The sequence below is a fragment of the Cibotium barometz genome, chromosome 12 (assembly GCF_041138505.1).
Source record: "Cibotium barometz isolate CiBa-2024 chromosome 12, ASM4113850v1, whole genome shotgun sequence".
Classification (NCBI taxonomy): domain Eukaryota; kingdom Viridiplantae; phylum Streptophyta; class Polypodiopsida; order Cyatheales; family Cibotiaceae; genus Cibotium; species Cibotium barometz.
The window spans coordinates 29,317,026-29,333,967 of NC_141057.1; the positions used below are offsets into that span (position 1 = coordinate 29,317,026).

Genomic DNA, 16,942 nt, shown 5'->3' on the forward strand with positions numbered 1-16,942 from the left:
ATGGCTCGCAAGCAAACACAAACACTTTGTGTTGCATTGTCCACTACATACACCAAAACAAATCAAGTTGTTTCACACTCATCGTCTATAAAAACATAACGAGCGTGACGTCGATCTGCATGGTCCTTCTCCAAAACGTGCGTCTCCAGCCATGGTTCTTGCCATTGCTTCGGCATACTCTGGCAAAACACTTTGGATAGAAAATAAAGAATAAAATTGTTTAGTTTTTACAAATTCACATGTTTAATTATATATGTGTATTGTAGATCAAACTTGAATGTTTCAGTCTTAAAACATATGCATGAAGAAGGCAAACAAAATAACAAACTTGGATCCTCACGCATTGACCTAATGTAAAACACGGTTAAATCTATATCAAAATAGAGTGACAGTAGTCCCAAGTGCATCAACAAACAAACCCAAATAAATAGTCATCAATGTAGCACTAAATAAGGTCTAGATGCTCACTAATCATATGGATTCTATCCCACATTCTCATCGATATCATCATCCCAATCATGTGAACTACTAGGCTGCCCCATGCCTCCTTTCCTGCTAGAGGTAGAAGCAATGGCTGTACGTATGAAGATAGAAGACCCTTGTCAGAGACAACCTAAACCCTCATTGGTTTTGGCTCTTTTAACACTTGAAAAAACTGCCCAAAAATAGGCCATGCCGGTGCGTCCTATTTGTGGGCTTTTTTTAAATCTTTGTGATGTCCAAGACCAATTGATCAAAGATTTGGACTCAAGATCTTGTAAACATGTAGACTACATATACATCATCACTTAATTTAAACACATCACCATCCAATGTGCCCATTGACTTTGTCTTTGGCTCTTTCAAAGATTAAAACAATGCCTAGAAACAGGCCATACTGACATGGAAGGCATTTTTTAAATCTTTGATAATGAAGGTATTTAGCTCTTCAACATGAGATTCAATATTTGTTAGTCTCTGAAAACTGAGAGCTTAACTCTGCAACAAGAATTTAAACCTTGAAATAAGCTCTTTAATGGCTTTGGATCTATCTAAAAATTTTAAAAAATATGCCCAAAAATAGGCCATGCTGGTGCGACATGCTTTTGTACTTTTTTTCCCTCTTTGAAGATGGAAGGACATCCAGCCATGAAGACGTGATGCTTTGGTAAAATATTTTTTCCTCTTTGAATATGCTAGGCTTTGGCTCTTTGAAGATGCTAAGCCCAAACATCCAGCCATGAAGAGCTTTAAAGCTTTATACACATAAAAAAAATATGCCCAAAAAGTGCGACTTGTTTCTAGGCTTTTTTTAAATTGTGTTGAAAGAGATAGGCTTTGGCTCTTTGAAGATTCTAAGCCCAAACATCTAGCCATGAAGAGCTTCAATTCTTTAAACATCCAGCTGTGGTGAAGAGCTTCAATTATTTCAATACATAAAAATAATATGCCCAAAAATAGGTCATGTCGTGTGGCCTATTTCTGAGTTTTCTTTTTCCTCTCGAAGATGAAGAAGGAGGCTAGGGTGAAGAAATCAAATTAGAAAAAATCCTACCTTGGCGTTGGTGGCTTCTGGAGGTGCATGCTGGTGTTTGAGATGTCCATCGATCTTCTCTTCCTCCCGTGACTTCCTCAACAGCCCTAAACTTCCTTTCACAAACCCTAGTTAAGAAAAATAATATCTTTAAAATTATAAATATAGTTTTTATGTTCTAAAAGTGTTTATGACCTAAATATTTTTTACTTCGAAATATTGCTAGGTGTCCTCCCTTGTAAATTTATCATTTGTAATTTTTATGATTTCACGTCCCTAAAAAGAGAAATAAAATATTAACCATGTTTCACGTCCCTAAAAAGAGAAATAAAATATTAACCGTGTTTCACGTCCCTAAAAAGATTTTTTAGACATCAATGCTCAAGTTAAGGTTCACTAACCATGTTTCACGTCCGTAAAAAGAGCAATATTAAAGTATTTTTTAGACATCAATGCTCAAGTTAAGGTTCATCACTCAGTACTTAAATAGCTAGGTGAGCTACAAGCGTATGTATACATAAATACAAGCCTATGCAAAACATGACCCTTCTAGTTCTCCTTTTTTTGTCATGGGGTTTACCTTGATGAGACCATTAGAATGGATTGATTGGCATTTTAGTTTGTATTAGTATGAGAAAGAAGTTGAACACAACAATGAAAGTAGACATTCAAATACATTTTTAAAGTTATAAGTTTTAAAAATGTATAAGGTTAAAAATTCAATTCATGGGGAGAGGGGGTGATCTTTGATATGCTTGGACACATTATGATATAAGTCACATCTCCCAAGACAACATGAACCCAATGCAAATATCGAGGCCATGAAGAGCAAGACAATATACTAGCTAGCCAACTACTAGCTACTGACTCTACTCCCTTTAGTGTTAAATGAGAAATAAATGGTCCCCGTAAAGCAAATATAAAGTGTCTTCAGAGCCATCATAATCATTAATGGTGACTACTTTCAAGGCAACACTAGGTGTTCATAAATTAAAGAATATTTAGAAATTTTTTGGAATCAATTGTTTGGAAAAAGAATGGATATTTTATTAAAAACCATTATTTGCTAGTAGTGGTACCACAAGGAGAGAATCGGCCTAGTTCAAAAATCTAGGAACCGGAAGGTTGAAAGTACATAGAGTTGAGCTTCTTTAAGTCTACTGTGTGCCATTTTCTCCCACTATTTGGTGAAACTTTGAAGGATACAATGAGCAGGAATATTATTGTGTATGGATCCAGTCCAAGACAAAAACTATGCGTGGTCTCTAATGAGATTGTTTGAGCTAAAATTATCTATAGTCTGTGATTATTTTGATCTTGCTAGACTTCCAATTGCATTGAAGCGCCTTTCTCTAAGCTCTTAGAATTTTAAACTAGACCCCGTTTGGCTGAACACAGGTGAAATGGGTTTTGAGCTTGATGTAGATATGTTTCAATTTATAAGCTTCTTCTTGAAATGGATAAAACTAATGCTCCAAAATTAAATGTTTTGAGTGTGTTAGATGCTATTAGGGCACTCCCTCTCAATAGCACTTTGCATGTTACATTACATATTGCCTCAATATAGATAGAGCGGATAAGTTACCCCTGTCATATGATGGATAAGTTGTTTATCAGCTACCGCCATCATGTGGGAGTGCTTCTACAATGTATAGTATGGAATATAGGCATGATGATCACTCATGGGTTGAGTACGTGACAAACAGTTCTAGTTGTTTACACGGTGCTATTCAATTTAGTAAATACTCATGCCATTTATGATGTGTGAATGTAGATTGTCCTTAATATGCTAGGATGCACTTGCATAATGAGACACAATGGAAAGGTTGATTGAAAAGAAGTTGTCCAAAGGGAATGGTTTGTTCAAAGTTTGATAATATTTCTTGCAAACATTGTGATCAAATTTCCAAATGTGTGAAAACATGCCCAGTTGTTATCTATTACTGTCTAGCAAGAGATTATCATAATACAAGTAGATGTGTTATATGTATATGGGTAGTCATGAGCATCCTCACAAAGAAGGCATAAGTACATGCATTGGTAAAAATTTGGAAGAGAAGGTAAATAGTAGGGTCGCCCTTAATCCTTTCACTATAGCAAAGTAATTGCACACAACAGTGGCCCAAGATGTTATATTCAACATGCTAATGAAGGATGATGCACATGGTTACTCAGATATTGGGGATGATGAGTTTGCACAAATGTTGGAGTATGATCCTCCTTTGTCTAGTAAGAAACACATTGAGAGGTGTTTGGAATATGACAAGCAAGATAAAAAATATTTCAGCTACTGGTCTTGAGGCAGTGCTTGAACTTAAGAACAAGTATCGATACCCTTTTCTTCAAAGTGTGATCTGTCCAATTAGGGACCAAACATCAACCCCAAACATTTGTGGCAATTTGGATGTCATTTGTAGAAATTTGGATGTTCAAAATCTAAATTGGCACAAAACTCAACCTAGAGTGATATAAAAGTCAGGACAACCATTATATGTGACATAAAAGAACAAGATCTTAGGGTTAGGACAAATTGGATGCTCCACATCCAAATGGTTACAAATAGGTTGGTATGATAGTTTACATTTTTTCTCCAGGCTAGATGTTGGAAGGTGGACATCCAAATGATGTAGTAATGGATGTTGGACATCCGAATGGAAACAAAATGGATGTTGGACATTCAAATTGAAACATAATGGTTGTTGGACATCCAAATGATGTAGGACTGGATCCAAATGGAAACAAAATGGATGTTGGACATCCAAATTGAAACATAATGGATTTTGGAAATCTAAATGGAAACAAAATGGATATTCGACATCCAAATTAAAACATAATGGATGTTCGATGTCCAAATCAAAATGGATGTTGGAAATCTAAATTGAAACATAATGGATGTTGGACATCCAAGTTGAAACATAATGGATGTTGGACACTCCAAGTACTAGTCTATTGGTACTTGAAGATGTGGATGTTTTAGTTTATGACTTTACTCTCACAAAAGCTGGTTACTTATTTAGGAAGTCTACAATATCAATTCTCAAGAAAAAAATTCCTTCTTTGAATGTTGGGGAGCATGCAAACACTTCATCACCAAATGTATTTCTTACACAACAAAGTAGTGGAGTTCTTCATCCAGGAGTTCACTTAGAGGAGGGAAATGTACTTGTGGATAGTGAGGAGGAGTATGCATCATCAACTCCCTCAGGGGATGAGACTACCACTAGTGATAGTGGAGGACTCAGTAGTAGTAGCGAAGAATAAGTAGTGTGGGAATTGCACTGAGAAAAGTACGGTTTTTTATTGACATTCCAATCGTTAATGTAAGACTCCAAATCATGGCATGAGCTTGTACTTTTATTCGAGAAGTTGTCTACTTTTTAAGTAACATTTTGTAAAAAGATCTCAAATTTTTAGTTTATTTGTCGTTTTGTATTATGTCAAATTTGTACATAGTGTCCAAAATTTTATCATTTTTTGGACATGCTTTACTGTGATGAGTACAATGTTTTAAAAAAAACCCTTAAAAAGGTCTTTTTTTTGGAAGGAATCTTTGAAAGATGCCAATTGTTTCTTTTTTGAGAAAATATTATCTATTTTACTCGCAAACGTGTTCAATGATTCAGGTGCTTATTCTTCTGATAGTAGAGGTGGCTATTCCTCTAGAGGTATAGAAGAAGTAGAACTTCCCATTACTATTAAAAATATGGACATTCTGATAAATATTGCAAGAAAAAGCAAGCTGATCTAAAAGGGAAATCAGTCAGTTATGCTAAAGGTGTGGAAGATCTCAAAGCTTCACAAATGCTAACAATTTTGTCTCTATCCAAGAGATCACAGAGGCCAATCATTGATAGAGGAGCAAGCTCACATGACTTCTTATGCTGAATAATTTTTTAAGTTGGATTCTACTCATGATGGTTTGCTTTATATTGCAGTTGGTTTACTCCTAATTCTATCATAGGTAAAGGATAAGTTTCCCTTGATCTAAACATATGGGAAAGGAAGTAGCTTGGAGGTGTCCTCTTGGTGCCGTCACTCACCAAGAAACTCCTCTCAATTGGAGCCATGGTGGATAAAGGCTTCAAAGTGAAATTTGAAGGTCAACCTTATTTTTCAGAGATCCTAAGTTGTCGAAAGAGGTTAGAAGCAAGGAAAACTCTTCAAGTTGAGTGGATCAATATAAAACCTATCAACAACAATGCAAGCTGATAGGTCATCCTGCTTACCTCCATCAGAATTATGGCATAAAAGTATGGTCACTTGAATTTCAATAGCATGTGTTGACTGGAATCAAAAGGCATGGTTTTGGGCATCATACCATCTCTGCAAAAAGTTAATAAAATCTGTGAAGCCTGTTGCATTGGCAAGTAGGTCGTCTAGAGCACCATTTTTTAGAAGTACCAGAGTTATAGAAGTAGGAGGAGTCCTTGACCTCATTTACATAGATGTTTGTAAGTCAGCCCACACTCCTTCACTGTGGTGGTAATACATACTATGTTTCCTTCATATATTTGGGTTTTTTCCATGAAATCCAAAGCTGAAGTATTTGGATTTTTCAAAGAATTTCATGTTATGATTCAAAATATGAGAGGTAGAAGCATCAAGGTCCTCAAGTCATACAATCGAGGTTAATACCTCTCAAAATACTTCAGTAAATACCTTCTTGAGCATGGCATTAGAAGGCAACTAACCTACAACTATACACCTCAATAAAATGGACTTATTGAGAGGAAGAACAGAGTCCTGTTTGAGCCAGCTAGGTGTATGCTAAAGGAGAAGAACCTCTCCAACACTTAGTGGGCTGAAGCTATCAGCACAACATGCTACTTGATGAACAGATCCCCAAATGAAGTACTCTCGGGAATCACCCCATATGAAGCCTTTCATGGAGTCATGCCTCACGTACATCATCTCATAATATTTGGCTGCTTAGGCATATTCCAAATGAAAATAGGAAGAAGCTTGATGACAAGTCCAAGAAGTGTGTGTTTGTTGGATACAATAGTGAGCATAAGGCTTAAAAACTCTATGATCCAGTTAAGAAGGAGACATTTGTGTCAAGGGATGTGATAGTTGATGAGCCTACAAGCTGGCCATCACATGATCCATCATATGCAGACACCCCTTCTTCATCAGCTACCCTTAAAGGGGAGATAGAACCTTTGGAAGTCTCCATTGAAGAATTAGAGGAAGAAGATGATTCCCACCAAGTAGCCCTCTCTAGAGGTCTACTAGAGAGAGAAAGTAGCCCCAAAGTTTAACATATCACAAGGGTAACAATTTAGACTTTGAACAAATAAATTATACTCCATTAACATCAGTGATGCAACATGATGAGCCCCTCTTCTATGAGGATGCCTATGATAAGAGAGAATGGACAAATGCAATAGAAAAAAAGATGATTGCATTGCACAAGAATCACACTTTGGATCTCTGTTAGATTTCACTCAACAAGAAAGCCATAGGATGCAAATGGATTTACAAGTTTAAGTACAACAAGGAAGGAAAGATAGATAGGTACAAAGCAAGACTTGTTGTAGCTAAAGGTTGTACTAAGAAACAGGGGGTTGATTATGAAGAGACCTTTGAACTAGTAGCAAAGATGAATTCCATTAGGTTAGTCCTTTCTTTAGACTCTCTTCATAACTGGAAATTATGAAAAATGGATGTAAACAATGTGTTCCTCAATGGCCAAATTGAGAAAGAAGTCTACATGAAATAGCCTATAGGTTATGTCAAAGAAAGAACATAGCATCTTATTTGTAAGCTATTGAAGAGCTTGTATGGTTTCGAAACAAGCTCCAACAGCCTGGTATGGAAGAATTGATGAGCATCTCAAAGATCAAGGGGTCCAAAAGAGTAATGCAGGTGTCCAAGATCTTTCATTTTAAGCTCAGCTTAACAGTTTGGATTTGACAGCTATAACCATGGCTGCATTGCTTCCTATCAAAATCAAATCATCAACTTACAGAAGAACAAGAACAATGTCCTTCCCTTTCACCATGTACTCTTTTTTTTATTTTGTGCTCTTTATGTTAGAACTTATCATTAGGTGGCTTAAAGAAAAGAATCCAAGCAATAAGGTATCAATGTGTTAGAAATTATCATTTACTGTATTCTTAATGTCACATATTATCTTTGTTAACTATAGGGTTGTACTACATCCTGACAAGAAAAATATTAATCTGAATATGCTTCCAGCAAAGCAATTTAAACCTCTACTGCTTACATCAATAATGGCAAAGGAAATGTTGCAGGAAAAGAAGTTCGAGGTGGTTAAAGGAGATATAATAGAAAAATTTCAGTAGTAATGCAATCTCCACAACAGAAATATAGGATGTTATGGATAGTAATGGAGTCAGTCGAAGAGGTTACAGTGCTATTCAGAAGTCACTATGTTCAGTTTTTGATGCCAAGGGAATCAAAGGGAAACTACTTCCAACTCCTATAGATGTCTCGAGATTTCGGGACAAGCTGAATGCAGAGGTATTGCAATACATCGGTAAACCCTACCACATTGAAGAGGAATTCACAATGGAGAAAGTGGCAGCATTCAATGGAGAAAGTGGCATCATTCAATACAATTAATTCAATAATATATTCCTAGATATGGAGCTTTTGCAAAAGAGAATGGTAGAGTTCTATGACATCACTTATGAGGAGACAAGGGGTGTGCTTTAATTTGTCATCAGCTTGATGAATGTGAGATTATCAAAATGAAAAAGGTAGAAAGAGTGACAATAACACTAATGAATAGAGCACTCAATAAATGCATGAAGGATGATAATCCGTAATATTTCAGCGTGCAATTTGAAACAAATATATGGTCGCTAGGATCATTTGAGGTAAATCATATTGCATTTATCTACAGACTTGTTTTTCTCTTATTTAGGAAGAAATTTGACATTATCTATTTATACAGGTCAAGAAAGAAGATCATGAAACATTGTTTTGGTTGTTTCATCATACATCCATTCCTAAATCGATTAGCAAACAGACGAAGGAAAACATAATCATTAGCGTCGACAAACAAGGGACTTCTAAGTTCAGTGGCATCTTGCAGGTGACCTCAAGACACTCAAGTGCTTATTCAATTGCAACAAGGGAGCTAACGCAAGATCACCCTGTCTTTATTGCTTGGATTCCGCAAAAGAGCTAGACTCTAAGTGGTGGAGAAGACCACCAAACCAAAATTTGACTGATGAGAACTTTTGCCCTGTATTTGAGATTCCTCTCATCAATGTACATATTTGTACCTTTCATGCATTGTGCCGTATCATTGAGAAATTGGTGTTTCTATACATTGGATTTGCTTGGAAGATAAAGAAGGTGCCAAAGAGAAAAGAAGCCCTTTGCTCATTTGAAAAGGTGTTATCTGAGATTGGACTACATGGAGGGAATGTTCGTATTCTGAAAGACACTAAGAAGTCAACCAATGAGAAGGATGTACCAATGAAACCATCAATTGGAGGTGTTAAAGCAAGAAGATTTCTATTAGAACCCCTCCACAGTCAAAAACACAAAAGCACCAAGACAGGAAAAGTATATAAATCAAACTACATTAGAAGAATCTAGTACGAATAATGGAAAAGTCTCCATAATGCAGTGAAAGATTAAGAGAGTGAATCAAGGCATGAAAAGGCAGAGGTTTGGCGATCAATTGATGTTCTTTTCAGAATGTGTGACAAAGTTAACTAGACACAACAAGATAAAAAGAGCTTTCAAGACAACCTGCAAACTTTCAAAAGAGTCATGAAGATAGCTTGGACAGATTCCAACATAACACACTACATGGTAAGGTTCATGATTATGTTCTTTTAGTTGACATCATGCACAACTGATTGATGCACATTTGATTCTCTCATTGTTGATATGCAGCATATTCTCTACAACAATGTGCCATTTTTTATCCAAAAATATGGAAACCCTAGTACTTCAAACACTCAAGGGATAGAAAAGTCACACTATATGGCACGAAATGCATATTTCAGGCATACACAACATGGTGGAGGAAGGAGAAAAGCAAACAGCATGCATGAAGTATTCCAATGATTCTACCACAAAATACTCCAACAACTACACAGAAAAGAAACCTTAAAGTCGTCTAAGATGCTTCAAACACTTAGAGATATAGAAAACAGAAAACAGAAAAGACCTAAAGCTTTTAAAAACTCAAGTGCTATCCAAGCACAAAACAAATGGAGAGAAAAAAAGATTTATGTAAATCATGCTGGATTAATAGAATGTAGTGATACAAGAAAATTTTTAATACAATTTCAGGATTCTCTGTCCCTGAGTAATTTATTGCTAACACGGTGTGCTGGTTGCTTGAATCTAAGTAGAAAATGTTTTCCATACTCATCTAACTTCTCAGGATTCTCTATACCTAAGGATAAAGCACTAGAGCAGTGTATGTAAGAAAGTAAGCTCTCCTAGAAGCTCTTAAGCCAAGGTAGTATCCAAAAATATCTACTGCACTTACTTTCTCTACAAGAATTATCTTATCGTATGTTTTGGGTATTATTGTACTGCCAAGAAAGCGAGAGAGTGTCTTGAACAAGAAATTTGCTAAGACACCCTGTTGGCTCATAGAATTATGGTAGATCAAAATCTTTGCAGTTGATAATCTCTTCAGGTAGTAAGAGAATGCAGCATCTCTACCACGGTAGCTCCGATTGTGCCTCTGCAAGAAATTTGAATACCACAAAAATATGAGAGAGAGAGAGAGAGAGAGAGAGAGACAGATTCCAGTACTTGAGTGCTTTCATTTGCCAAATGCGTTGTTGATCCAGAGATCAATTGATCTCTCTTTTATCGGCATCTTCTTGTCCACCACCCAACCTCGTGTAGAGTCGTCCAGCTTATCAAAACCGTGATCCTCTTGAAACTTTTTGAAAGACTGATCGTCCGGGACTAATCCATCATCCCTATACTGCCTTGCTTTATTGAAACACTTCCTTTTAGACAGTCTTTGACATCAAAATTCAACTCGAGGGCCTCTTGGTCACTAGAGTCCTCTGAAACAAATCCCTCCTCTCCATCATGAAAATTGGCTATGGCACAGATAGAGCGTAGTCTTCACGTATCCTAAATGTATTCTGTATGTCACTCATCAAAAGGAGATACACCTTCCCATAAATTTTGAACTCCGGGAGTGCAAGCAGAATTAGCTTCTCGCGGTCTACAACATTGAACTCTAGATTATCTGGCATCTTTAAACCTTGACTTTGAGAAGAACCAAGTCTAGGGTCTTTGCTTCTTCTGCCTCCTGTTCAAGTTGAGCCTCATTAACAACTGCTATCTCTTCGTCTCATTAGGCCAGCTGGTCTCATCTGCAAGCACATCCTCATCAACAGTCTCCTCATATAGAACACCTCTTCCCCTAATGAAGGGAGAATAGTGTATAGACAATGAAGGAAACATAGGAATCCAATCGATTCCTCCAACAACCTATAGTGCATGGGGTGTATGGAGCATGTCGCTTTGCGGTGAGAAGGAAATTGAAGATACCTTTTTTAGAGAAGATTGAGGTACTTGGAACTTGGAGAGCAATCCATTAAATGTACATAAGCTCTCCCCACAAATAGGAACTTTCCCATTCCTAAAAGAATCTTCAAAATCAGCCCTCTCCTTTGATAGAAAATCTGCATGATGCTTCTCTAAAATTAATGAAATTTCAAGTGGCCTATTGAAAACATCAGCCAATATATGATGATACTGCTCACTAGCCCCAGAAGCGTAGACGAAATCAAACAATTTTTCATCAAATAATAGTGTGACTGATCTTTCAAAATTCGTGTTACAACCTCTTGCTCCTTACGAGTTCCTATAGAGAAATCAACATCCCTTTTTACTGACTTCCTTGCCACCGACAAGAATCAAGGACAAGTTTGGCATATCCTTATCAACTTCTACCATAGAATCTAAGCTATCGGCGCGCTACTGTCATAATCCTGCTGGCCTTAGTTTGTTCCTCAGAATCGGGATCCTCTACTTTAAAGGCACAAATCTTTGGAACAACACTGGAAGACCTGCTTAATTCTGCAAACTCACTATAAAGTACAAGACCTGCAAAACTTGACATGCCCGTAATCAAATACGGAAGACATTGCTGCAATTGGTTGAGCAGATTCACGTACTTCACTCTGCACTATAAGAGGAGCGTCACTTGCAGAAACAACTGAACCTGATGAAAAATTGATCAACCTGTTCTTTGAAATCTTTGATTCCCTTGGTTGCTTATCCAGTACATCTTTTTGTCCTCTAAAGCTATACTCTGCATCCATTTCAGAAGACTTTCTTTTAAATCCCTTTGACCTTGCATTATAAGAAATAGATATATGATTAATTTATAAAAATTGATTGCAAAATAGCTATGTGTCGATCTGCGTGTGTGTGTGTGTGTTGTGTGTGTGTGTGTGAGAGAGAGAGAGAGAGAGAGAGAGAGAGAGAGAGAGAGAATACAAGTAGCCATTTGATGTGAAGATACAAAAATAAGAGCTTTGAAATTAGAATATTGCATCTTTTGACTATCAAAAGCAAACTTGAATATAGTTTACGTGCACATGCAAAATCTCATAGAGGCATATCTATGTATATATACAAATTTACAATTACAAAGATATACCAATATACAGACACACACATAGAAAAATATATCTACACATATAAAAACATATAGACATGCACACACACACACACACACACGTATATATATACACACACACACACACATATATATACACACAAATATATATATATATATATATATATACATATAAATATATATATACATACATACATACATATATATATATATATGTATGTATGTATGTATGTATATGTATATGTATTATTTATATATGTATATGTATATGTATATATATATGTATATGTATATATATATTTATATGTATATATATATACATATATATATTTGCAGTATATACTTAAGGATATCTATATGTGTGTGTGTTTGTTTGTGTGTGTATTTGTGTATGTAGCCATTTGACGCGAAAACAAAAAAGTAAGAGATTTCAAAATAGAATATTGCGTCTTTTGGCTATCAAAACCGAATTTGTTTTGGGAAGCAAAATGATGAGGTATTTCATCTTGAAATATCCAAGATTAGCCTATTCGGTCATATGGCTACTACATGCAGGGATTCCTTGAGATCTTTAAGCATCTAAAGATTTTAAAATGATTTCTTTAAAGAAGGCACGTGAAAATGCGTAATACACCTACCTGCTCTAGAATATATATTTTGATTGATGTCTGCTTCCATTTTGGCACGCTTTTCCTCCATTCTAATAGCTAAAATAACTGTACTCAAAGCGCAGTTTAAGTCATTATTTTCATCGGAAGGAAGGGACAGCTAGATTCTCGCCAACTGGGGTGTAGAAACTCGAACTCTTTTATAATCTAGACTTTTCAAGAAACCTTAGAGATATTCAGGGCAAAAAACTATCCATTTCCATGAGTTTGTGTGAGAATAGTTTATTGGGCCGTGCTATTTAAGTCCAAACGTGACCGTATGACATCAATCGCAGCGCGACACGTGGAGTGCTTCGATATTTGTGTCAAACGATCAATATGCATGCAATGAATAAAACAATGACATGTGGCAAAAAGTACTCTCTATACGTGTCACATTTAAAGCGCACTTTTCCATTATTTAATGTCATTTTATTTCTTGCAATCCGTGAACGCGTGTTTGCTTTTTTTTCTCAAAAGCCGACTTAAGCTGACGACCAACACTCCAGCTCAGCCTCCAATGCTCTAGCTCATGAACCCTGCTCCAGCTGCCTCACGTCAATACTTCATGTGCCTCACGACCAATGCTTCAGCTCAACGAAATCTCTTACCAGTTACCTATTCCAGATCACATTACCATCACAAAAACAGTATTAAATATACCTTTTAAAAACGAGAATGCATTGGAAGCGCATTTGTTTCCTTATTTCTTAAGGGTAACACCTATCGAGTGAAAAAGTCATTGTTTATGCTTGTTTCTTTAAAAATTTGACAATACAATCATCCTTGTACATAAAAATATATGTATGTTTACTACATACATATATGGACAACGACAATTGTATCGTCATACTTGTAAAGAAATATACTTAAATATATTTTAACATGCAACACAATATACCAAAATCTTTATGATAGTCGAAAGACACGATATTCCATTTCCAATCTTCTTATTTTTTTTGATTCGCGTTAAATGGCTACTAGATGCATATATTCTAGCTACTCTAAGCAAACAGTCGAAATTAAAAGATCCTTAATTAGTAGCTACTCAAAGTGAATATCACGTTTTTTTGATTATATGCACCATATTTCTATACGATTCTACTTGTGAATTTAGTTGTGTATGTGTATATAGGGACACACACCCACACACACACGAGAACTTGGTCATGATAGCCGAAAGACGCGATACCTGATTTTCATATTCGCGTCAAATGGCTATGAAGGTGCAAGCATAGGTATATATATGCACACACATATATATATATATACGCACACACACACACACATATATATATATATGTGCCTATATATACATATCTATTTATATTCATGTTAAATGGCTACTAGATGCCTATGTTCTAGCTACTCTAAGCAAATAGTCGAAATTAAAAGATCCTAAATTAGTAACTAGGCAAAGTGAATATCGCATCTTTCGGCTATATGCACCATATTTCTATATGATTCTACCTGCAAATATAGTTGTGTATGTGTATATAGAGACACACACCCACACACACGAGAATTTAGCCATAATAGCCGAAAGACGCGATATCTCATTTGCAAACCTCTTAGATTTGCATATTTGCTACCGTCAAATGCTTACGAAGGCGCAAGCATAAGTATATATACGTACACACACACACACACACACACATATATATGTACATCTCATGTACATATATATATATGTATCTATATATATACATATACATACACATATATATATATATATATTTCTATTTCTATTTCTATTTCTATTTCTATTTCTATTTATACTTATATACATGTATGTTCATGCTTGCACCTTCATAGCCATTTGATGCGCATATGAAAATCTAAGAGGTTTGCAAACGGGATATTGTGTCTTTAGGCTATCATGACCAATTTCTCATATGCTTATACCTGCATTTATATAGAAATGTAAAGCATATATGTGGATGCATATGTGTGTGTGTGTGTGTGTGTGTGTGTGTGTGTTTGTATAAAGCGTATATGAGAGAGAGAGAGAGAGAGATATGCATATGGATATGTTTTGAAATGTGCAATTTTTTATCGGGCGATGACTAAGAGAACTGCCTGTATAGGCAAGGCAAGGGTCCCGATGTTGGTACGAAAGGTGCTGCTAAAACAGAGGAGAAAGGAAAAGCCTATGCAAGGCAAGGGTCCTGATGTTGGTACAAAAGAAATTGCTAAACAGAGGAGAAAGGAAAAGCCTATGCAAGGCAAGGGTCCCGATGTTGGTATGAAAGAAGTTGCTAAACAGAGGAGAAAGGAAAAGCCTATGCATATTTTGAAACGGGCCAGGTGTAGTAGATTTTCTCAAAGGGTAACTATTTTAAGGGAGATTAGGAAAGCTCAAAAATGTATTGAGCTCTGTATTCCTAAGGCTCCTTTCCAGAGGTTAGTGAGATCAGTTTGTGATCAATGGTCTATTAAGATGAGGTGGAAGAGAACATGCTTGCTTTGTGTTCAGGAGGCAGCCAAAGATTTTATTCTAGAATATTTTAATAATATGTGTATAGTTGCTACACACGCACATAGAATCACCATCATGGTTAAAGATTCGGAGAGTCTAAAGAGAGTTAGATGGAGATTCAAGAAGCTTCTGTTTTCTGCCGAAATAACTGATCGTCGTAAAATGAGAGATATTCTTATGATACCCCCTATTAGGAAGCAGAGTGATGACATAAAGATCACAGAGGTTACACATAAAGTTAATATAAGAGCCATGGTTGAACAGGAGGCTAGGTGGGTGTTTGCAAGATGAGGGTACTCACTTTCGTTTACTCTCTCTAAAATTGGGACATCCACGCATCTCGGGCGGAGTACCTCGATCGTGATATCGCCATCAATTAAAACACGACACGTGCCTCCCAAGCCTAAAGTGACATATCTCAAACAAGATACCAACTAATGCCACGCTAGCACGTCCGGGTTTCCAGTCATCATCCATGTCACCAATACAGGTCATCGCCACCACACTATCTCAATCGAGATATTCATGCCACTCGGATCCACATCAATGCCACGGTGTATCCCCCTAGGCATATTTGACCCCAGCCCATCTCCACCGTCCACATATCTCGAACAAGATGTTGAAATAAAATCTCGACCATTCATTGAAATACCTCGTTCGAGGTATAGAGATGCAATTCCCACCGTCCACATATCTCGAAGGTGATATTGAAATAAAATCTCAACCATTGAAATACCTCGTTTGAGGTATAGAGATGCAATCTCCACCATCCACATATCTCCTTCGAGGTAGAGAGATGCAATCTCCACCATCCATTCACGCACATTGAAAGATGTGATCCCAGCCATTTAAATATCTCAATCGAGGTATTAAATGAATCTCGACCACCATCAAACATACCTCGATCGTGGTATTGACTTGAAATTTAAGCCGTCCATGTACCTCGAATGAGAAACTAATTCAAATCTCAGCCCCCGTCGATCCTTCACCAATCCTAAAATTAAGTGTGTATCTTGGCCGTTTGTCCATTAACCCTAAAATCCAAAGTGTACATCTTGCAAACCCTAAAGTGCATGATGCCACCGAACCTCATTCGAGGTTATAAAACCGGAAAACTTTTTTTTTTGCCTCATTTGTCAAAAGTCGTTTTCACTCTCCTTACTCTCTTGATTTGGATTAGCATTAGTGGGCCCATTAGCATTGTTTTATAGCTTCATTAGTGCTACTTAGCACTAATCATTGGATCTTTCACATTGGACCTTTGTGTCAGACTTAGGTTTTAGCATGGAGTCACATGAGGAGGGCCACGAGGAGGGCCGCTCGTCTATTGTAGACCTTATCACGGAGATAGACCGCGAGTTAGCGGCTATCCATAGGAGTGCTAGAGACACACCGTCTACATTACATACTGTGGCAGACTTGGAGGCGATGCTTTCGTCCCTTCGTAGCCTTCACGATATTGTTTATGTAGATGAGTGGATAGCCCACCATTGCACTGCTCCTATGTCACATGGCCTGACATATCATCAGGTTTGTGATCTTGGTCTGATTAGGAATGGAGCCTACTTAGATCTTTTCCTCGATAGTCGTGGGATGAGGCCTGGGGCAGGCAAGCCCCTTACTATTTCGCGGTGTTTGCATCCTCCTATGGCGGCACATATCTATAGTCGATATGTTGCCGCATATGGGAGGATGCT

At 36.8% G+C, this 16,942-nt stretch overlaps 1 pseudogene; it reads right to left on the reverse strand.

Moving 5' to 3' along the window:
* Nucleotides 1-11,799, reverse strand: part of LOC147633264 (uncharacterized) — a 31,331-nt pseudogene extending 19,532 nt beyond the window's left edge.
* Between the last annotated feature and the right edge of the window lie 5,143 nt (nucleotides 11,800-16,942).